The 25,418-nt window shown below is 37.5% G+C and overlaps 1 protein-coding gene across 4 annotated transcripts in view; it reads right to left on the bottom strand.

Moving 5' to 3' along the window:
• Positions 1-25,418, bottom strand: part of SPIRE1 (spire type actin nucleation factor 1) — a 128,842-nt gene that overhangs the window by 76,655 nt on the left and 26,769 nt on the right. The gene's annotated exons all lie outside the window — the stretch shown is intronic.

Below are 25,418 nucleotides of genomic sequence, written 5' to 3'. Positions count from 1 at the left end.
GCTGAGAGTTCAGGGCTGGCACTTCTTACGGCAGAGCTCCTCTCCACCACCAACTCTGCTATCACCCATTGTATTAGCAGCAGCTAGTCAATCTGTAAAAAACCAACCTGCCCTAATGCTGACTTTAAATTACCCTGCCAGGAGCGCCACATGATGCTTCTGACACCATAACATGCGGTATAAACATAGACGCAGACACCCTTGAAGTCAAGAGTTAGTTATCTTAAATTTTCTATGACATATTAGAAGACACACACACACAAGTTTTTGGGTTCAATTTCTGTAATATGGTCCAAAGCACTGGCATGTAAAAATGCTATGCAAAATCAAATTGCTCCTCTCCAGCTAGAGGACAGAGGGCAAAGGCTTTTGCTCTGGCTCTCATTTCCATTTGTAACACAGCAATTTGTTGTTTCTTCAGCATTCAGTACTGGGACTAAAAAAGACCAGGCTTTTAGGAAAGGTGAACAAATAGAGGGGTTAGGATAACCCCATGCACTTTTTTTTTTTTTTTTTTTGTTATTTAGCTCATCCTGAGGTGCCCTACATAACTCTCAGGAGCACCTCATGGAAAAGTGTGTCTGAATAGGACGCTATGAGAGATGGGCCGCTGTCACTGCACACCGCGGGTACATTAATGTAGTTTTCACCAGAGCATTCCCAAGTGGAAAAGGGGTAGCATTACCCAAGTTTTAATGGCAGGGGATACTGCTAAATTTAAATGTGACCTTCACTAAATTAGAGCAACGTGCAACGGACTGGCAAATGAGAACAGTGAAAAAACTTCCAAGTGCTTCCAGGAAAGCAGCAAGGATTTGGACTACTTCCAAAGAATCAAATTAATCATTCATTTCCAAAGACTATAGACATAATTTACAGAATTATTTAACTTCTGGGTGATGTTGGTTTGCTACTGAAACATTATATTGCTTTTTGCAATACAATGAGCCTTGCTTTTTAAGTCAAAGCAGTAATGAAAGCAAAGAAAAAGAAAATCAGAGTATGACAGGTCTAATTGAAAATAAATATTAGATAAAATTAAATAAACCCTTTTAATGATATTCAGTCTGGTTTAGATACATTCAGAGCTTGGAAAATTTCTCTACCATATTCAGAGATCTTTTTCAAAATGGTTTTATAGCCCAAGTCTGAATGCACTAAGTGGGCAGACAGACCTATTTACTGAATTCTTTGTACTATTCAGATGTGTGTTAAAGAGATTCGGTGCAAGAGCTTTGGATCAAAGACACAGAACAAGCCCAAAACACACAAAGGGGATACTAGTTTGTTTTTTTTTGGTTTGGTTTATTCCCCTCAAAGTGAATATGTGAGAACTGAAGCAGTTAAATGTTGCTGAACACAGTTACCTCTAGGAGTGTAGCACTAATGTAACTATAAGTTTATTAACGATCAAGCATAATACAAATCTTCAACTTATTCAAAGGTTCTGATAATTACAAATGTGGTTTTTAGTTGTTAAAGTTGCATTATAGATATTATCTCAGGAGAACTATAATTTATTAGCATAAATGAAAGCAGAATTTTTTCTATTGTATCAGTCTCAATTTATATTTTATCTGCAGTGTTTCACTTTAAACACTGAAACAAAACTGTCAATTTTCTTCTAACTTTTGTTCAGATATTATAATCCCCAAGATCACAACAAATCATTACTCTGTTACTACAGACTTTATTCAACCTGAAGGAATTTCACCATAGTGACAGTTCATACCCAGAGGAAAAATAAAATTAAGTTCTCTAATTTAACTGTGGAGACTCTAGCAATGGCTGAAGCTTCAGTAAAAGATTTAGATGCAATAATTAAGTAACCTAGATAGTGAAAGTCATTTGAAAGTTCTGAAATACTCCTCTTATCATATCAGGCTTCAAATACGGGTCATGTTATCCTGATGCCATTTAAATAAGGAGAATATGTTTTTTTATCCTAAGTTAAAGACAGAAAATCCAATCATGTCACAAACTTCTATTCTAGTTGTGTTGTCTTTTTTTAAATTTTATTTCATAAAACATAGCTAAACATATACATATTGTTTTTTATAGAAATAGAAATCAATCAGGTGAACACCCCAGGTGAGGAAACAGAAGGGGCAAAGACTTCAGCTGACTTCCAAAAACATAACCAGGCCACAGAAATGCCAGTGGGTTCAAATTGTGTAAGAGACAGAAATTGCCATTTATCACATCAGCCTTTTGAATAAAGCTTTATCTAGATTACATGAGAGTACCAGATTAACTGCAGCAAAAGATTTTGCAGTGAGGGAGAGAAGTAAGCAGCTCAAGGAAAACTGGTACAAAGGAGAGCGAGACTAGTTCAGTAGCTCTGATCCTGAGAATTCATGTGCAACTGGTTTAAGTTTGGCTGACATTGCATACCTGCCTATGGTCTGTCAGACAAGATATAGAAGATAGATGATAAAGAGCTTACCAGAACTTTGATTCAGTTCAATTTACAGTAGTCATAAAGCAATGCAAAATCAATGCCACTTTTATTCAAAACATCTACACAGTTTAACTACTCTACTCAAAGAGTCAGTTGGCATGAATTTTTCAGCCTTCCCTGTGGCTTTTATGTCAACCATTACAGCTGCCTACTATAGGCTTGGCCCTCATTTAATTAATCCAAAAATTAAAGTGAGTAAACACCTGCTGCAATATAAACCATTTGTTCTCCTCTGATTTAAGAACTTTCTCACACCAATTTTCACCAAACAAAATACCAGGACAATGAAAGCTATTCTTTTAAATACAAATTCTTGATTAGTTAAAGTTTTACATTTCCATGCAAATGTAGAAGCTTTCCAGCAGCAGCTCACACAGACTTTATAAAAATTAGGCTGGCTTTACCATATTTGTCAGTGCTATGCCTGCATTTCAAGTGTTTCACAGCTGATGAACTTCACAGAGACAGGCGAAGCACCTTGAACAAGTTTACAGAGAGTGGGGAACATGACAACTCTTCTCATTTGACTTTAGCTCTCCTCCAATCCATTTCCCTCCATTCCTGAAAAAAATATGTCTTTCTGCCTCCTAATACACTTCTCTTGTCAGTCAAATTGTCCTAATTCCAAGATTCCATGAATAAAATCAAATATGTCAAGAAAGAAGCCCAAATGACAAGAAAGGAGCCCAAAAGACTCAACAGGTCCTTTTCAAAGTGATGTGCCACAAAAGAAGGCTGGTATGTGCTGCTCCTTTCCAGGGACTGCAGTATTCATTAACCCCACACAAAGCAGTCACTAGAAAGGAGCAGCACATACCTGCTTTTCTTGGAGGTACCGCATATGCATGGCAAGTCACAACCCATAGGAAGGTTGTCCTTTCCATCCATGCCAAAGGAGAAACTTCAAAGATATTTATGGGATGTTGCATTTATCACATAGCCACCTAAGACAAACAATGCACAGCTACCTCCACTGTCTTGTGGAAGGTCACTCAGCCATACCTAGGCTTCTTTCCTAAAGAAGCTGATGGGAATTCACACATACAGCCTGTGACCAGAAAGGAAAAAATGTGAGACTCTTACTGAGAGTTTTTTTGCTAGTCATAAATGTAAGGAAACATCATCCTGACATAAGAACATGCCTTGATTATGAAGCATGTGAATTTTCACATAGACTATCATGATAGTCCAAGGAATTACTAATGGGCCAGACACATTAATTATTTAGGTCATGTATGATCTCTGAGTATGTCATGCAAAATATTGCTGCAGGCTGACAAAGCCTCTGCAAAGCTCCTGATTTTATGAATATTCTTCCACACCCTCTTCCCCATAAAAAGCAACATTGGACACAGGCATTTGGATCTCTCAAATATTCATCCAAAATGGAATGCCTAAGTGAACATAAAATATTTGAGTAACATGTGAAGGGAGCTACTGCAATATTACCTTCAAGTTCTCGTAATGGCTTTATTGGAAAAACGGGTATTTACTAAAATAGTTCAAAAAAGCACAAGTAGGCACTGATGACAAATTGTCTACCTATAAAAAGACATTAGTTTGACATTATTTTTTTCAGGTCCGAAATTCATACAATCATAGCATGGAAGGCTGACTTACCCTACACCAAAGAGCAACAGAATGTGTGGCTGAAACTCAGCAAAAAGCTCAGCACCTGCTCTTAGGGCCACAAAACCCCAGAGAATCTGTTTATGAAATGGCACTCACAGATTTCTATTTCTATTTCCTTCTGAACAATGAAATCACCACAGAAGAAATACATATTAAGACACACCTCTATCAGACATAAAAGCTACTGATACATAAAGCATACAGTTTGTAATAGCAGGCATGAAGTACCTTAGCACAAGATATTCCAGCACCTGCCAGCTGTCAAAGTTGTCAAAGTGCTGAACAGTGACAGTTTATTATCCTTAATGGAACAGCCTGGATTACAAATTGCTGAGCATTGTTTTACTGCTCTCTGCCAGTAAAGACAATATCTATGTATTCCAGTAGAGTGATGATAACATAGATTTGCCTCCAGTCACAGGTCAAAAGTGTTATGCTACTAAAAAAAAAAAAATAATTATATGGATTTTATGCTTAGATTTGGAAAAAAACTGAACCAACAACAACAAAACCAACCTTCAAAAACTATAACAAAACCAAAACATTCCTGACTCTGGCTGTCTGCAGAAACCTCCATCACACAGCCAAATTTTCTACAATGCTCAGCACCTTCGAATAGAATACGGATATTATCCATTTAAGTTATTTTGTTGCTTAGGTGGCAGCCAAGTTACTGGATATTCAACGATTAGTGGAGAGGGATTAATTCCAACATTTCCACCTGTGTAATACATTCAGGTACTTAGGAACAAAAACACACACCAAAAAAAGCTATATGCATATCATCTAAATAGATTAACTACCTCAAAAAACTATAATAAAATTATCTGCTCCATTCAGTGCATTTTACACTGCCTGGGAAACTTGAGAGTCTCATAAATTTAGGCCTAAAAGAGGCAATCCTGATTTTCTCCCATGCTGAGACCTTGTTAATGGATGTGCTAAAGTTCCTGTATAAGCCACTCTGCTGTGCTCAGCCCAAGGAAAAGAGGGGTAGGTAAAGATGTGTATGTTAGGTAATGTTGTAGCAAGGGGAAGGGAGAACACCAGGACAGAGTGACCTGTCACATCCATAGAAGTTCTAATGCAGTCCTACACAATTCACTCCCGGATCAAGGATTCACAACACGCTCCCCAAAGCTTCCTCAATGGCTTGTAAAGAACAAGGTGTACAGGGATTATAAATCCCTTTGGACTTCTTATGCTTTGGAAACTAAAATAATGCTGCAATATTACACTGTCTTTCTAACCACATTATTACCCTTTAAATGACAAAAAGAGATCCTACCCAGAAAAAGTAAGTCAAGGAATTATATTCATATTGTGGTGAGTTTCCTGATTTTTTGAAAATTTTGGGGTAAAATATAAACTAAAATTAAGGATTTATAATGCCCAGGTAAGTGTTGTCACAGCACCTTGAAGTCAGAATACAATTGCCCCTACGATTTTCTTGACACAAAACAGCTAAAGACTTCAAATCCTATATTTAGTCCCATCTTTACACCCCCAACCTCCCCAGCAAAATAAGCTGCACTGCCCTTCCTAAGTACATGGCAAAGCACAGCTATAACCTCTTCTGGAGTACTGGAGCTAGTTTCAAATGTAGGAACTGTATGAGGCTGAAGGTCGGTCCTGGGGGTTTTTCCTCATCACTCTTCCCTGTGAAACCTCCCACTGGTCATTTCCTCTCTCCTATAACAATTTTACCACCTGCTACATGAGGATATTAACCCATTTTCAAAGCTTTGGATAAGAAGCGCTGTGCAAGTCTAAATTGTATTTCTGCATGACATGCACACAGACTTAAACACAGCTGGAAGTGCTTCTAATCATCCAGTTTTCCATATGACTTTTGTTCCCAATAAACTAGAGGAAGGAAAAATGAAGAAAAGTACATGCCTGAGGCTAACGGTTAAGCTTATCAGCTGGGTGCAATGCAACACATAAAGCTGCTTTTCTTTGAGAATATAAAGCAAGATGTAAGAATGGTTTATTTAAATGTAGGTAGCAGAGACAGCCAGAGAAAACAGTTACTAAGGTTAGAATATCAGATTGTTCTAAACTTCACAGGAAATAAATTCTGACAGCATCATCCCTTTCTCTTGTTACACCAATGTAATTATTCCTACCAGGCTACACTCTAGAGAATTAATGTCTTGAAGCTTAAGAAATGGGGGAAAAGGCAAAGTTGTAATGATTTTTGACACTCTGGCTTTAAATTTTGCTCCTTAATGTAATTAAGTATCCCTAATTATTTTTAATATCCTTTAAGACTTAAACATTTTACAAACTCTACCATATCCACATACCCTTTTGGGAATACCTTTTCAACAGGTCATATTACAGCTCAAACAGAAATTGTCTGGCAATTCCTACATCAATAAAAATGAAAAAATGGTTGTTTTTTCAGGTAGTTCTCTAACAAGTGGAAAAAATTTCCTAGAGGGAATAAAAAAATGTAATTAATTAAAACCAAAATGAAACAAAAACATTCCCAACAACAAGAAGAAAACAACAAAAAAAACAAAACACCACAAAAAAACCCAACTACCAAACAACAATGTAACAGTCAGAAGGTCCATTAAAGATAAAACATTGAATTCTGCTGGACTTTCATAGGAACCCCAGTTTTGGAATAGCAAAACCATTCCTGCTGAGCCAAGAAACAACTTAAAAGTAATGTCCTTAGATTGGAGAGATATCCATTTGATTCCAAAAAAAGAGAGAATATTTTTCTCTGGTTCTCTTATTTAGTCGGCTCCAAAAAGTTTAAGAAATTAAGAATAAAAGAAAAATATCATCATATTACAAACACATGCCCAATTTCTCTGACTAAATGAGCACAGTCATCAATACTCTTGAAGGAGTTAAAGACCTTCAATTATATCAGTTTGAAAGAGCATCTACTCAACTACCTCCAGAGACTTACACATTCAGTATTTTAAGTGCCACTGAACAATTCATATCTGTGAATTCTGAAGCAGAGGGTGACAGCACAATCTGGTTTTCTTTTCTTTTCTTTTCATTCAGCCCTTTGCAGGGATTATTTGCACCAAACAGGCAGAGACACGTAAATGTTATGTTATGCAAAGGCAGCAGCTCCCAAGGGAGAGGAGCCTTTGCTGAGGATCAGCAGCAGGAGACAAATTGCAATGGCACAATTTCAGAAAATGCTGCTTGTAAGGAACACCTATTACTTGCCAAACCAGAGGAGGGGGTGGATGCCATCCTCCCTGCCCCATGTACCCCCTGCTAACATCATAAGGCTCGTGCTGCAGTGTGGTCTGACAGCTCAGAAAACTGACCTAGCTGGGAAAAGTCACATTTCCCTCAGCAGCTCAGGGGAAAAAAGCTCAACCAAAAAGCCCAACAAACCCAAACCCCCACACTCTGCACTTGCACAGATGCATCCTGTGCTACCAGACATCAGTGCTGGCTTTAGGGCAAAAGAAAGTACAGCACAGCAGAAACCTCAGACCTATTCCTACCCATGACAGAAATAAATGTCTGCTTTAACTGGAAGAGCTACAATTAGCCTTAACAAGGAGTGACTGCATGATTGTTTGCCATAACAATTTAATATATTTTGATAAAATGCTTGGTGTAATGCAATCCTTCCTCTAACAATTTTTCTATGTTTTTCCAATGTTTGTAGTCTTCCCTAATCTCCATTTTTAACCCATGAACAATAATTTTTACCAAATACTTGTTATGATAGGTATAGCTAGGATGGGTAGGTTGAGCTACCTAGGAAAAAGTAGGAGGGTTTGCTTTGTATGGTTAAGATTAAAAACAAAACAAAAAAGGTAAATTAAAAGAAGAAACATTTGGTTCTTTTTAAAATATGATATTAAGATGAATCAAGTTACCTAAAAGCCAAGCACAATAAAATAAAAATGTCTAACTTAAATAATAATATTTTAAAATAAGATTTATTAGTAAGAGAGCTCTAATAACATTATAACATTAAAGATATTTAAAAATGGAGTAAAACACTCCAAATACAATCTTTTTTAGATTTTTCTTTGAACTGAATTAAATAAAACCCCTTAAAATCAAGTTTCTAAGGATTTTTCTGTTACACTTAAAGGTGTTTTTATGGAGTAATGTGCGACATTCCAGCAAAGCCCAGGTGCAAAGGAACAAGCAGACTACAAAGATAACCTTCCCTGCTCACTGCCCTTATCTTATTAAGCCAATAAAAGTATTCTACCAGAAGAAATTAAGCTTTTCTCTGTCCTAGAAAGCTCTCTATTTTTAGATGGGAATGAATAATGTTTATAATAATTTTAAACACATCCCCCAGCTGAAACACCATGAACTGACCAACCAGTGGGACTGTGTATCTGACCTAGAAACTTGTACCAAAAAAATTATTTTTCTCCCTTATGCATAAGGTACACCTCAGACTGTGGATTACTGCTCACTAGAAAGCATGGCCTCAGGGAGAAACTTCCTCCAGTGAGCAGAGACTGCTGCTCTTATGGGAACACTACATGAAATTTGTGTTAGGCAGAATTGCCAGCAGCCATCACAGATACAGACAGTAACAATTCTGGAGGAATTTTTAACTGAAGGCAAGCCTTAATATTCCTAGAGCATATGTGATATTTGCCCACATCTCTCTAGTCATTTGACTGTAGCTAATTTTTCTGGACTGATTTACAGATGCTTCCTCCAAACATACCTCATCCTGCTATGAAATTTGCAGTTAAATCTCTATTGGAGTATTTTATTCTTTTCCAAAGTGTTTTTTTAAAAAAGATGGTTGAATGTTACCATTAAGCTGTTCACAACAGATCACTTATCACTGTTTTCTAAGGAACAGCAGCCATTAAACCTAGGAAAGGAAACTTGTGATGACTACCAGACCTACCAGGTGTGCTACCAATTTATCAATTTTGCAATATTTGCTCATTTTTATGTGTCTTGCTCAGTCACATTTTTGGGCTACATCATTAAAAATATACTGGATCTGTTAAAAAAAAGAAAATCTTTATCTTCTGTAACTCAGTAACTAAGAAGTAACTGCATACAAATTGTGACTGCATAGAAACCACCCTGTTTCTGCATTCATCGTTCATCTTGTGATGAATGTGCTACCAAGCCAAATGATGCTTTCAGGCTTACTGTAGGTTGCTAAAGTGAGGAAGCACATGCTTAGATAAAGCAGCCACAGTTGCTAGAGGGTAATGCAGCACTTCATTTTTCAAGCAAAATGGACTTCTGTTAACCCTAATAATACAGATTTTTGACCGACCTTCTCCCTTGGGAATCTCACCTTAATGTTTATGCTGACTGATCAGAATAGATCTTTCGAAATGATTATCAATTATCCCTCCCTGAGCTTCTGGCTTGCAGCATGGGGTGCTGTGCAGAATGGGGCTCCTTTTGGATGAAGCTAAACATGAGATGAAATCCAAAAGCTCACTTAAGGTACTCATTTTGCTGATGGCATACTCAGCCTAAGGCTCTCAGAAGAGAGCTCAGCTGAAATAAAGCAACTGGGATATGTATTCCATGGACACGGGGTCCTCAACACAAACTTTGTTGCTCTAGAGACTTGCAAAATGCTATTTGTTAATGCAAAAGACTGAGTTGAGACTGAGATGTCATAAATACCCTGAATGCAAGACTAAAAAACACCTGAAAAGTTGTAAAATAACTGGAAAACTATTAAGTCAGTACAGAAAGAATAACAGCAGCCATTTTCTTGGTTCAAATTCTGTAACAAAAAAGCTGTGATTTTAGTTGGGCAGCTCAGATACACTTAGATTTTTTTCTTGCTGCTACAATATTGTGAAACTGCAAGTAATTACCATCAGTGTAAAATTACCAGGGGAATGTAATAACCACCATAATGTATATTTTAGATCTAAAATATAATTTGGAGCTTTGGTTATTAAAATGTGAAATAATACACCTATACTGCAGTTCAAACTTACACTTGCTAGCCACTTTTCTTTACCCTTTGTGAAAAAAATCCTATGTAGACTAGACCATGGATACATTAACGTAAGTTAAATAAAAGAAACTAAAAACTAATGGGTAGTCTAACACTCATGACAAATGTTGTGGGGTTTTTAAAATAAATACCAGTATACATACACATTGGTCAGCACTCTATTTCTCTTCTTTAAGGACATGTATGTTTCTTACTTCAAGTCCAATTTCAATGGGATTATAGATAATGAAATATGGATGAAAAAAAACCTGTAGTTAAATGCTCAACATTTACAATATCCTGTGAATAAGGTACTAAAATTATAATCTCCCATGTCACACCATCCCCATATAACGTTCTTTTCACCTATGTAGTACCCAGCTTGCCAGTCAGGGGTGTTCTCTCTGCTTAGTCCCTGTCTGCTGGGCAGGGACTGTGAGATGGGAGCGAAACAGGAGAATGGATTCACTGTGACTTGGCCATTTCTACAACCAGAAGGTGCTTACATCTTCTAGTACCTCAAAAGAGGGATTTGGGAAGGCCAGAGGGATTCTGGATACTCTGAACTCACCAAATCTAGTCCATCTTTCCACCCCAAGGATAAATTACTTGACACTTTGTAACTGGCAACTGAGAGAATGGCAGCTTCTCAAGGAAAGCCAAACAAGGACTGCAGTTAAATTCTCAAAAGTTTTTCCTTTGTCTTCTGCAAAACGAAACCATGATATTCACAGCCTTATAAAGGCAGGGAAGGAGGCATATGGAAAGAGCTATTAAGACGAAGTGACATGATTGATTAAAAGACATTAGTTATTACATGATATAATACGATCTGATATATGATAATGGAACAAAAATACTCAAACAGTAATAAGCACTTGCTTCACGACAACAAATACCAGATTAATCTGGACATGAGATAATATTTTTCAATGTCATCTCACAGTGTTTGATCACTCTGCTTTTCAAAAATTTTCTGCTTTATACCACAGATGTTGCAATAGGTTAAAATCCCATAGAGACAAAACACCCACATACATTTTTACCTGTACGACCCTCAGCTGAAATAACCTGCATCCTATAGGAAATGTGTCATCTCAAAAAACCTGCACATGTGGTAACAAGTAAGGGAACTTTGGAGGGATCAAAATCAGGGGTGGGAAAGGGGAGGGGAACTGCAAAGAAACAGGATACTTAAGATGCTTAAGACTAACTTACACCTCATACAACCACTCACACCTATGTGAAACTGCACTGTTGAGTCTCTCTGGGAAAAAAAGGGATCAAAAAACCACGTGAAAACTGATAACTTATGTGAAATGCACCTGAAAATACAGCTATTAATTGTGACACATGGTCCCTAAAACAAATGTCATTGGAACATAAGTGGATGCAGTACTTTAAGCCATCTTATCACACAGATCTTTACCAAGGATCTTTACCAAAGATCACACAGATCTTTACCCTCTCAAATGAGCATTTATTCCAAAGGGGAGATAACTTGTGAGCAGATCAGCATTTGTCCACCATCACCTTGAACAGTTTGCCAGGCTGAATCTACATTACAAGAGACTATAAAGGCTTCTAATGAGGACGACTCACAAAGCAGCATTGATGTACAAATCTACATTACAAGTAGTTATTGTCATTATTTCACAATGCCCAGCCTGTGAGATGCAATCTCAGGTGGTCTACACCTGTTCTGCAGGGCTTGGGGCTGTCAAGGTCAGATATCTCGAGCTGGTTGTAACTTGAACTCTGGCAGAGTTCAGATAAGCGCAGTTAAAGAGAAGAGAAAGCTTCAGTGTCTCCCAAGTATCCTATTCCAACAAAGAGCAAAGGGAAACAGAAGGAAAGTTTGTGTTGGCTACACAGGCTTGTCTCTGTCTTTTTTCCTTCCCTTTCGGGTCCCCACAGGCATTGTTAGATATCTAATTTTAGTTTCAGATAGCAGATGTCTTTTTCATAGCTACTCCCAGAAAAATTAAATAATAAAAGGGGGCTTCTGAAAATTTTAAGGACAGAAAATTTTGAAAGTCTGTTGAATCTCTTGCTGTTGCTGTTAATTATAGACACTGAATAGATTTAATTAAAATCAACCAAACAGAAAAACATATGTAATCCATGCCTTTGGCACAGTGTGAACCAGGCAAGGGGCAATGAAGCAACCCCCTGCCAGGGGCTTTAATTAATTTTATTTTTAAAAGAATACACAGCTCAAGATTCAGCAAGGGTATTTCTAGTAACTGATATAATTCATTGTTATGAAGGCTAAGCTTTCAGACAGCAGAATGCCTTTTCATGACACATGAAAATCTTGTTATACAAGCAGAAGAGATTTCCTGTTGTGATGGAAGGGGCAACACTGATTTTACCATTTCCTAGCTGTTACATGCATGAGATCATAGGTTTTATTTTGGCAAAGCAAGAAGTAAGAAAGGATGGTTTGGGTGCTAACAAAAATTACCTCTGTCAAAGCATTACTATAAAGACACCTGTAAAATTGCAAGCTTCAACCCTAAAAAAAGGTTGAAGCCCTAATCCAATATGAGACTGCTGCTTTCCATATGGTCTGGTTTATCCTTAGCAGTCTCCCTGATATTTCCACCCAAAAACACTTCAGAAGTGTTTGGCCTGTCTTTCATCCACCTCTGTGCTTTTCAACCCATTCTTCACCCTGTTTCATCCCCTAAAGGGAAGAACAAAAATGTATTGTGTTAGGCAACTTTTTGCTGGTAAAACTTCAGTCTTCACTGATTGGAAAACTGGCTTAAAACACATCTGAGTGTCCATGGCTCTGGTTTCAGAAATGACTTCTCTTAGCTTTAATAAAATCTACCATCTAGTCACAGTAGACCTTTATAAGTATCCACAAGACCTGCTGCACATACTTAGTACAGTTAATCCCTAGATTTTATACCCCTCTTTTTCAATAAGCCTCGGTTTCACTTAGGTCAGAATGACAGAGGCACTGAACCCCCAGAGCTGAAATGAAAGGAAATCAGTGAAAGCTGCATGCTTAGAATTTCAAGTGCTGTATAGTGTTAAGTAGTCTGAAAATTGGGTTCTAGGTATTGAAAATGGGACACCTAAAATTAGATTATCTGTACAATGAAATGAAAGCACATTATGAAAATACATCTGTAAAACCTTTTTAAATTACAGTAATTAATATAATGGCAAAGCCCATGACAGAGCCAGCCCTTCTTTGAAATTTTATTTGAATGCTGCAATTATAATATAGGATGACTCTGTAAAAAAACCTGGGGAAAACCTGCAGGATGATGCAAACACTGAAAGGAACCAAACTGCTCTTGCAAAGCCGTCACCATCAATTATGGACATTCTCAGTTTGTGAACTCCTGAATGTACATCCTTAATAAGCTTTTCCTTTCTTAAACGTGTGTGTGAAGAAATACTAGCACACTAAGATATTCCTCAAAAATGATATTTAAAATACATGAGTGCATAGCCCACCTCACTGATGCTTTTACTGTGCCCACACAGTGTGCACATGTGTGAGAGCACATGCACACAGGCACACACAAGTCTACACAACAACAGCACTAAACCACTTTCCTGTCTATCCCCTCCTATGGCTTTGAAGCTAAGCTGCTTATTTTAAAAGAGTTGAACCTATTCTATTTACTCTGGAAGCTTATTGCAAGAAGCAATTTAACACCATAACTGTTAGGAGAATAATTGCTTTAAAAAACAAACCCAGACATAAAATAGGTTTGTCTTTTTCTGAAGACCATAAGATGTTCAACCTTCTATCTAGTGCCTGGGTATTTCACAAAGTAGAGACTAAAGGTGTACTTCAGTAGTTTTATTTCTTTGGGAGCAGCTATTGTGCAGGAGACAGGCAGCCTTTGTGATAACGCTGTGTGAGCCCATTTAGGGCTTTGAACACAGGAGCCCCATTTAGAGCCGCACCCAGGATGCCCCCGGAGGCCAGCACAGCACAGGGCGTGGGCATGGCACTGAGAACTCCTTCCACAGAGGACAAGTGGCATTGTCCCCTTCATGTGGCCTCTCAGCCATGCAGCAGTGAGCTACAGGCACCATGCTTCAGTCCTCCTCACCAAGACCATTAACCAGAGCAGCCAAAGGAGCAGGCAGGAGGAAGGGGCTGGGAGCCCCAACAGTACAAGGTATCAGATGTTAACCATCGCCACTTGTTAGCAGCTTGCTTTAAATTAAAACTAATTAATTTGAAGAAATTATGCAAGCTTTTCTTGACTACCAACTGCTAGTACCACCTACAAATTTCAAGCATTAGGTCAGTTGCACAGAGCTTGTGAAAATCAGCTTAAGCTTTTTTAATGCTTAATTATAGTAAGTCCTCTTTACAAGTGTTTTACAGTGTCATTAGGCAAATTGTAAGTTCAACCATAGTTTGAACATAAAGAAGCTCCATTTATGAAATGTGACTTGCAAAGGTATTACATGAAATTAATTGTGAAAAAATAATCACCTCGACACAGTAATTACATTTTAGAAATGAAACCTTTAGCCAATTCATAGGTCCCTAGAATTAGGGAGTTCATAGCTAATATATCTAATATACTGCTGTTCTTGGTGTTTCTTTTTTTGTTTGGGTTTTTAAAAGGAACAGTCATAAGGTCTGTTAAAATATGAACCTTTAAAATTCTATTGCTCTTTCAAGTTAATGATGTCATACAGGGAACAAAGGAGCAATTATTTCTAAGCACTTAAGAGAAGTATTTTTTTTTTTTAATCAGCTGTTAGTAAGATCATGGATGAACATGGACTTTCACACCTCTCTGTAGATATATGAGAAAGATATGCATTTCAGTCAATACAAGCATTACTAGCAAGCTGAAATTATATTTGTTACAGCAGAATGGCTTATTTTCTTTTGCATATGCTTTTACCGTGTTCCTATTCAAGTCAAAATATTCTGCAGTATTCCATTTCAACATCATTTCCAACACTTTTGCCAGCAATTGCTAGGAAAAAAAGGCAGGGATGATTTGGTATGTCCTTTTCCATTCAGAGCTGCTTAAAATATTTTAAATACTACAGAATTTTGTACAATTAGAGTGCACGATAGTAGGAGAAAGTAATTTTGTATATATATATATACAAATTTTGTGTATACATATATATATATATAAATTTATATATATATATATATATATATATATAAAAATTTTATATATATATACATAACAGACAGCACCAAAGAGGATTTCTTGGAAGCTTTCAATGAGACAGTTTGTTAGTAAACACACTGAGCAGCAGCACAGGAATTTTGCTCTGTGCCTGTAAGGGCAGAAAGGTCAAGAATACAAAGCTCCATTTTTACAATCAGGAAGAAAGAAAGTTAAAGAAAGCATCACGAAAGGATTTTTCGCCCTCCTTGCTTTCAAAAAAATAAAGGATCAGAGAAAAGCTTCACTAATTTTTAACCAGCACCAAGGACTTTTTGTTCATGTAAAGAAGAATTTTTGGTATCTTAAGTACCTCTACTATTATGCCTCTATACTAAAAACCAGGAGATCCCAAGAACATCTTGAACATTATCAGTTTAAAGAATTCAAAACAAAGGATGAACACAATATCAGAATAACTGCCAGCAAAATGAATTATAAAGAGCTTTCATTTTTAAAAGCACACAGACCTTCCTGTAGAATATGTTCCTTTCAAACATTCTGCTTTCACAACATGACATACCGTTTCCATGAGCATTAATTCAAAACTATTGATGTATCTCAGATGTCTCCACTTCTCAGAGCTCATTTAAACAAAACCTTGACAAAGCAACCCAAGAAAGTCTACAGGAAAAAAAAATTACATGCCTGCTTACAACAGATAATCAGATAATATGGGACAGCCTATTATACTGAATGGTTCAAAAGCTTAAAACACCTCCTCATTCTGATTTCACTTTTAATCATTAAAATACCCTGTATCTGTATCATAATAAGGTTCTTATGTCTCTGTAAGGCCACACTTCAAAGCAGTTTGTTCCTCAGACAGGGTTTGGCTGTGAATAGGCTGTTTCCTTTCTGCTCAACTTCACAAAGTTCTGAGGTGTTCCTTTCTGATGGTTCTCTCACATCCTCTACTCTAATTAGCCCTTTAGGGTTATTTGACAATCCTTTAAAACACAGTTTATTGAAAAGCATGTTTAAAAAAATCATAAAAACTCAAGAATTAAAAAGACAAGGAAAATAATGCCTGGATGAGACTGTCCTTATTTCATTTATTTTACATGGTTGGGTACCAGAGCACTTGCCATTAGAGGACAGGCAGGGCCTGGCCTTCTTCAAGGTTGGAAAAGAGGAAATTTTGCTGTGGGAGTGAAGCACAGCCTGCAAAGTAGTCATGGAGAAGACAGAGCCTTCATTGCACTGCACAGTGTGGGAACAAAAGACCATGAAAATAAAGTGAAACAGGAGAAGTTCAGATTAGATATAATAAAAAAAACCAAAACCAAAAAAAAAAAAAAAAAAAAACAAAAAAAAAAAAAAAAAAAAAAAAACAACAAAAAAAAAACCACAAAAAAACAAACAAACAAAAACAAAACCAAAACAAAACAAAACAAAAAAAACCAAACCAAAAAAAACCCAAACAAACAACACCTGGAGGACAATGAAGCCCTGGAACTGGCTATCCAGAGATGTTATGGAACCACTGTCCTTGGAGGTTTTTAAAACCCAACTAGACAAAAAGGCTTGAGTAACTTAGTCTGCACTGAAAGCTGAACAGAGTCCCCTTCCAACCTAATGGTTCTGTTAGGAAATTTTTAAGCAAACATTTCTCTTTAAATTTTCATGTTGTAGTTGCAAAGGAAGCAGCAGTTTGCATAAAGCAGTCATACTGATGGCCACAACCTCAACAGCAGCAAATACAGAAATGAGGAATTTCCTTTTTCTAGAAATATGGTGATTAATCGTCACACATTTATGATTAAAAGAAAATAAAGACTGCCACTTAAAACTCAAGTCTTAGAGGCTTCTTGAGGGGCACTGACCAGAATATCCATCGGGCTGCGTTTGGTTGTAATGGCTTGCAGGAGGTTTATAAAGGTGCTGGAGTCTGTTCCAGGAATGTATGTTTCATGGTTATGGTTGTGCACCCAGTTTGTTAGAGGAGAAGCAGGAGATGAGGCTTTTCAGCCTTTGCTTTCCTTCTTCTCCTCTTAATCTGTTACATCCCTATTGGAGAATGTTCAGTTTCCCCTGAATGTTAAAGAGACTATCTTTCTGGTATTTAATTTGGTAAGCTTTCTCTATACAGTCTGCAGTTTCTCTAGAATGAGGGCTGAGATTTCTAGAAGGGCTGATGAAACCCCTGACCCAGGAGCAGACCCAGGTGTGAGAAATCCTGAGTGGTGTGGGAAATGGGAGGATATGGGCCAAATCTTAAAGGAGTTTTCTGACCCTATAGTCTGGGACTTTTCATGTGAACAAATTCAGAACCCAGCTGAGGTGGCAACTGTGTTTCCTGGGGGGGTCTGTGGTGCAAGAGAGACTCCTCTCTCCCTTGATAGCTTGAGTATTGATTATCTGAAGGGTGGTAATTTGATCAGGAATCCCGGGTGATGTTTTGTGGATATTCTCAGCTCAGTCAGAGAGAAAGAGAAAGGTTTTCTAACCAGGCAAGAGCCTGGGAAACAGTTAGGAAAGAATGTAAATAATTCTCTAATCTATCTTGTTATTCACATTGTTTATAGATATGCTCTGCTACTGTGCGTCATTCACTGTACACCAATGGTGTGACATGTTTTTACTCTAAGACCAATGAAATTAATGTTCTTGATGTTCTCTATATATAGAGCAGTATATTTGAAATAAATCAGAGCTCTTTTCTTTGCCTTCTAATCTAAAGTTCTCTGTTCCCGTCCTGCTCGACAGCGACAATGTTTCATGGTGGGTGTTTTGGAAACTGGGAGGAGGAGGGGTGTGTTTTAGAAAGTCTTCATCCTGGATTTAGTTTATGTGTTTTCTGTAGTAGTGGTTTAATAAAGTTTTTATTTCCTTTGTTATTAAGCTTGGGCCTGCTCTGCTCTGTTCCTGATAACATCTCACAGCATTTATTTGGGAAGGTGCATTTTCATGGGGGCACTGGCATTGTGCCAGTGTCAAACCATGACATTTTGTGACAGTATTTATTAGGTTTTATCTTTTAAGATGGAATCTTGCCATGGGCACAAGTTCATGCACATGTATACAGTATTATTATCTCTTTTATGGCATAGGTGCTATTGTTATGTGTTATTTTAATGAAAATATAAAAGTCATTACATATTTATGTATGGATATTTTGGAATAAAGCTGTTTATGGGATTGGTGTTTAGTCTGGCTAACAGAGAATAAAGAATTCTCCTGGCAAGCTGATTTAAAATTTACACATGACAATTCATAATTTATAAATCGATAATTTATACAGTCTTAAAAGTACATTTTATATCAAATAGTGTGAAAATAATCACCTATAAGAAGGCTCCCTCTTTTTTTTTAATAATGAATATAAGAAGCTAATCCCTGTATATTTTTCTGCTAGTATTTCAGTTGTCCAGATGACACTAATGTACTATGCAGACACTGTGCTAAATTAGAATTTGGTCTTTGGAAAGACCAAACATACCAAAGAACTAAAAGTCACTAAAAATCTGTAAGATCCAGAACCCACTCCTGACACAGTAACTCTTTTTGTGCCATCTGATTCAGCTGCCTGCTGGGCAGTACCAAACACAAAAGCATCCTTCTTGATCCCAAAGGGAGAAGACCAACTTGAAAACATTCAACTTCAATGGCAGATGGGATGGCACTGTTGTCATATTTGAAGGACAGCAACTAGAAATAAACTAGATATAAAGAGAAACAAAGCTAGGAAGTCTCTGGTATATTCAGAATTCCTGACTTCAACAAAAAGATTGGAATTGACTAATTTGGTAAGGTTTTCCTCATCTGAACAATTAAAATACTTTAACTGACTAACAGAAGTGCTGCTGTTTGACAGAGCTGACTCTCTGAAATATGTAAATTCATATTGTAAAATCCAGGTCACCCTCTCTTCTCAGTAATTAAGGAATGCATTAGATGTTTCCCATCAGAACAGCCAGACTCTACCAGCATCACAAAAATACTATTTGTTAAAAGTTGAAATTATGCCAGTATATTCTGACTTCACCAGATGAAGATTGAGTTTCTGGATATGACCCAGATGTGGTTAATAAAAAAACCCTTGATTTCTGTGCCCTCAAGAAGACGAGGCTTCATCACAAACACGTTATTTTTCCATTCTTTATGCCAATTTTTGTAGCATAAAACAGCTACCTCTTTTCCATTTTTCCCCTAAAATATCATGTTTCCTTATTATATACGGTATATTTTAGTTGTAGCAGATTAATATATGTTCTAGGCATTCCTTGGGACTTTAACAATACTTGCATTGAAAATTTTTTAGTGTAAATCTAAAGACAAACTCTTAAAATCCACTGATAGTGGTTTAAGACAAATGATGAGGGCTGTAGCACAGTAGGTAGAAAATTATCTGGTCATATTTCTACTAAAACCTGTTCTTTCTTGAGACATGTTTGTAATTGCACTTGAAATATTAGCTACTAGTTTTTATGATTTCAGCAAAAGTCTCATGCAATTTAGTCTGTTCCTTACAATTACAATTCCTGAGTTGTGCAAAAAAGTTTAGGGATTTTTGCTTGTTCATTCTAACGTGGAGATTTTTTTAGCCTTTAAATTCCAGTAAATAAAAACCAAAACCCAAACCCAGGAATCTTAAAAGGCTGGGGGCATTAGGGAAGAAATTAAAGAATTCAAACTTAAGAATTTCTGAGGGGGGAAAAAATAGTTTTCTAAAGCCTGACCCAATTTTAAATGCTTTGCTTTTATACTACTGCTTTGCTTCATTTCAGATTTATTATTCTCATAGTAATCATTATGTAACTTCTACTTTAACAGCTGCAGATTTTCTAGGGAGGCTTAGGATATACAGGCTCTATAGACATTTTACAGCAGTATTATAAGTGCAAGGGAGGAAAATAAAAAAGAAGTAAAAAGCCAAACTCACACTACCCCACTATCAACATTCTCCCAGAAACATTAAGCCATCAAATCCTACCCAAAATGTGCAGATTTAGTAGCCATTACCACTGTAATACTTTCCCTGTAATTAACTAAGCAAGGCCAAAACATTCAGTAGTACAAAAACCAGGCTTGCTGCACCCTGTGTTCTAATGACATGCAGTAAATTCACAAACTTTCAAGCAATTTACCTAATGTAGCATACAAAATAAAAGCAGAAACAGAAAGAGAAATACATTATTCTTCCAAAGCCATTAATCATTCCAGTTTTTACATTAAACCTCTCTTAAACTTAATCTTAGTTTTTCGCTTCGTTTCCTCAGACAGAGACCAGCTAGCTCTTTATTGCATCCAAAGGATTTCAAGAACTAGAAAATATTATCAACAGGAGAGAATATTTACAGCTGAGATGGTTGATCTATTGCATTACGTTTACCCAAAGGCATGAAAGGCACCACCTAGAAAGCAAAAGATAAGGATTCACATTCCTTATTACTGCTCTTTTTTTTTAACTATGAGCATTAATCTTCTTCCTTGGTAGGAAGAACAAGAACAAAGAGGCGCAGCACAGGAATAAACAAGCAAGTCGACAGGAATAAACAAGTAAATCAACTACTTTTCTATGAAGAAACCATCTAGTGGGTGAAAGATTATGGCAAAAATTACATGGACCTTTTTTTCTGCTTCTATGTAGAAGGGAGAATTAGACAAGATTTTTAAAAGTCCCTTCTGTCTACATGTTTATGATTCTGTGCTTAGTAGAGCTTCAGGCAGTTATAATGACCAAAGTCTCCACACTGAGTATGCAAGATGTCATGAGACCTAAGAAATAGAATGTTTCTATTGTTCTGATGAGACAGCAATATTCTAAAAAATATTTCTGCCAGTCCTCCTAAAAGGCAGACAAAAATTTATTTATAACAGGCCATAATTCTCTCGAAGGTTTATTTATAGTGCAGAATTTCAGGTAAGACCTGCAGTATGGTGAAATTTCCCAATTTCACATTCTGCTGCTAACAGAAGAAAAAGAAGTTTCATGCTTGGTGTGACAATTTTTGACTTATAAGATATGCCATTAGTTTTGGGCATGTCTGTCAGCTCAGGCAGGCTGAAACAGAGAGCCAGGTATTCCCTGTGGTTACAAGTCCTAAGTTTTGTGTTTTCTGTTGGAAACTGTGGCAGTTGTACTCTCTCAGCAAGGCAGAACTCCTGCTCAAACACTGAAAGACACTGCAAGACAGCCATTGAACCAAGAGTTAGTTATGCTCCAGACTGAGATATCAAGCATTTATGCAACTAGATATTATTATACATACACACTTTATATATACACTATATGGTAGCATCAGATACATAGATTTTAATTTTTAAAAATATATGTATATTTGAGGCTTTTCTAAGTAAAAGGAACCTCCTTTCTGGAAAAAACTGCATGTTCAAATCCAAAGCATTGCAGTCTCTGCTTCACTGCCTTGAAGACAGCCCAAATACTGTCAGCTCAGGAGGAAGAATCTCAGCTACGACTCATTGACTGGGGAACTTCTGCCCACTCCACATCAATTAGGAAATGATTCAGTTATGGTGAAGAGATGTACCCCTTGTAAAATAGCTGCTGAAAAAATATCTGTGTGTCAATTCATACCCTACCCAATCTCCCTGGTTCACAGCTTCAGTCAGTGTATAATCTGTAGATACTTTGGTCCAAAAAAATGTTTTATGTAATAAATGGATGTATTCGGTTCTTGTTTATAATGAAATTTCTGTATTTGCAATATAGCAGCATCTAGTCAGAGGAGCCAGAATGGCACAGAAATGTGAAAAAGCTGGCATCAGATGATTATGGGATGCTCACTTTGTAGGATTTATTAAATATAACCAGTTGACTAAGTAACAGATTCTTCATTTTTCATATTCATTCAATATGATTCTTTTATTCATAGAGCAGCCATAGCTCAGACAGACACTGCCATTTTCTTTGCTGGGCTTTTCTGAAATACTGCCTTAGTAATTTAGAAAAGGAAGATTTCTGATGTGCTCTGTTCCCTTACCACTTTAACAATCATAAGCAAAGCTATCTGACAAATATTCCTAACTGAAGAGCTCCACAGATACATGAAGTATGTGCCCATTCCTCTTTGGGGAGCAATGAAAATGGGCAAAGAACTACTTTGTGTGTTCTGTAGGGTCCAAAGTCAACTCTGGTATTAAAGAACACCTAGTTTTAACTAATACATAAACACTATGGAAGTTACAAAACTGAGGTTTCTTGAAAACAGCTCTCAGTTTAGACGCTGCAAGAGGAGAAAAGACATAGGATTGACTTTGTTATCCCTCTGGAAAGGTCAGGCTTTTACTGTTCTTCTTTAAAGCAAGTGAAGCTCCCTCTTTGCATGCAATATCTTTGAGAGAGAAGGGACACAAAATGTACTAGCTTGCTTTAAAACTGTGTTTACAGCAGTGTGTGGTAGTAACACTGCTAATGAAAGCAAGTGGAGGGCACTTAAGAGTATCACAGGAGATCTAGTATTTATTGTATTATTTTCTGTTGGCCTGAAAGTTTAAGCCTGCTCATTTCTGACTCATAAAGTAAGAAGACTTATTTAAAGTAAGTCATAATTTCTCTCCTCAGAAGTTACAGTAAAAATATTTCTTTCTAAATATAATTTGCTATGAAACAATTGAGATGCTTGACTTTCCACACAGGAATTTCTCTCAATCACAAATAAGTCTTTGACCTTCAAGCAAACAGGCACAATGATCCCAGTAACAATCTAAATTTATACTTTGACTAGCTCACAATGGCCACATAAATCACACATCAAGGGTGGGAAGATCAACAAAATGGATAGGCCACAGCCACCCAATTGGCTGGTTGGTGGCTCTTCTACGGATATTGTCCCTTTCATCATGGCATCTTCACTGGCCTGGGAGGGGATGCAGATGTAAAATACTGAAACAAACCTGGAATTAATTTCTCAGGCATTGGGGCATGCTGATTCCTGCCAGCAGTAGAGTTTGGTAATCACTGGGACAAACACAGGACAACTCCTCAGTATTTACTTTGATACCCCCACTATGATACTCTCAAAAAAGATGAGGCAGTAGAGGTATGTGTTTTCCAGATAATTCATAAGTTTACCTAAAAAACTTCTGTATTCTGTGTAAACCTGTACTCACATGATGTGCTGGCAGCCACTGCAGCAGGGAGAGAAAAGAAGTGGATGCATACCCACCTCTAAAGTTCAGCATTTGTGTGTGTCTGTATTTTCTGTACTGGTTTTTCATGCTGTGATCAGGGAAAGGAAACACGCTTCCCTGTTCCTGAATGAGTAAAGGAACTCATGTGAGGGAGCATTTAAGGGCAGCCACCTCCTCAAGAGGAGGCGAGCCAGGAGCAGAGGGTGACCACAACAGAGGCAGGGGCAGTGCCCTCACTGACCAGGGATGCAGGCACAGATCCTCAAACAGGAAAAGCAGAGCAGGTCTGGTCAGAGAAACCAGGGTCAGCCACAGTCCATGATGACCAAAGTCATCCCACAGTGACAAGGCAGGTCTGAGGCTTGGCCAGGAAGGCAAGCCAGTGGGTCAGGTCCAGCGAGGGATGCGGCTGGGCACAGGACAAGCTGCAGCACAGTTCAAGAGACAAAATGCAAGGGCTCAGCTTAAATGTTCCTCCTAGAAAGAAGGTGGAATGCCTGCAACAAGGCTTCTTCACAGCTCTGACATGGCTATTTCCACAGCCACCTGATCCAAGGCTACTATACCACAGCAGAACCAGCTTTGGGCATGGGAAACCCATCCCTATAACAGAGGTGTGTGCAGAGCATCATGGCACAGGGCACTGTGCTTTGGTACCAGTAAATATTGAAACATGGGGCAAAAAGTGTGAATTATTCTATTAAACATATGTGGCAACTATCAGAAAAGAAAATATTACTGAAAAATCAGATGTCTGAAGTCAAGAAAAAGAACAATCTAGTGCTCAGACATAACCTAGGATATATAAGACATAACTGAAATATATATGGACCTAGAAAGTTCACTTGTGAGAAAGCTGCCTCAGATTCTTAATTAATCTTGAGTTTTTCTGACCTATGAGACAAAACAATAGTCATGTTCTTCAGGAAAAGAGAAACTTCATCCTACAGAATAAAGATTTGGCAATTTGCTCACTACACTTGTTTCACAGCTGTCCCTGAGACTACTCACAAGCCCACATTGCTCTTTTTTGTTCTGTTCATTTTTTAATTAAATGAAGTCTATTGTATTTGGGAATATCCTGGAAAATGTTTGCGATCAAGTCATTGATGGGTTTGTGGGAGCAAACAACGGCCTTTTTAATCCAATATTGTTTATGAAACTAACACCAATTAGGTCCATCAACAGTAACAAATAAACGAGACCTTCCTTTAAAAGAAATGACACCAACTATTGCAGAAAGTACTGAAAATGAACATGCATGTGATTTTCACATCCACAAACCAGTTTGGTTATCATGTGACTGTGATTCCTGCACTGGCAGACTCATTTTGGGTGGCACAATCCTCCCCAGCGCACACAGGGAGGCTTCAGCAGCAGGATCCTCCTCCCATTTGTCCTTTGTAAGGACCTCTGGCTCTCCTGAGAGACACTAACCTGGCTTAGCCAACATGATGGCTCATTCCTCCTAGCCACCAGCCCATCCTACACGCCCAGTGACACTCTGTGAGTCAGCTGGCAGTCTGTGAGGCCAGGGCAACAATTCCACCTCCTCCCTGAAACCTCCCTGTGCTGTCTCTGACACCTCATCTCCCTGCGCGAGGTCAGCGTGGGTGTTCCAAGCTATTTAAATATTTTAGGACTCCCATGTGTTAGACTCCCTTTCTCTCCTCTCTGAACCTGGAAAACAACCAAACTTTCTTTCCATCAAACAGTTGAAGAGGCTAATGCACAGTTAAAATAACCCTGACTCAGAGCATTTAAGGAGCAATAAAAAGGATTGATTTACACACAGGGATTTAGTCTTTTTTACATAAATTATTTCATTATGACAAATGAGCAAACAAACCACCAGTGTTTCAAACAGCATATGTTTAGGCTGGTTTAACAAAATGAGCAGCTAAGAAAACATTACTAATATCTGGGAAATACTTGCTTATCCTGAAGCCTTCTTATTTTAAAACTGAATTATTTGTATAGGCATATATATGAGCAAAATATTTATAGCACGTTACTTGTTGGGCAGCTGCATAAGAAACATTAAGTAATCTCAGGCATATAAAATCTGCACAAATAATCCCTGTCAAAGATCTATCTAAGTTTCAGA

This window comes from Vidua macroura, chromosome 1 (genome assembly GCF_024509145.1).
Source record: "Vidua macroura isolate BioBank_ID:100142 chromosome 1, ASM2450914v1, whole genome shotgun sequence".
Lineage (NCBI taxonomy): Eukaryota > Metazoa > Chordata > Aves > Passeriformes > Viduidae > Vidua > Vidua macroura.
Note: the sequence above shows the minus strand (reverse complement) of the source record. Positions and strands in the feature narration are given on the sequence as shown.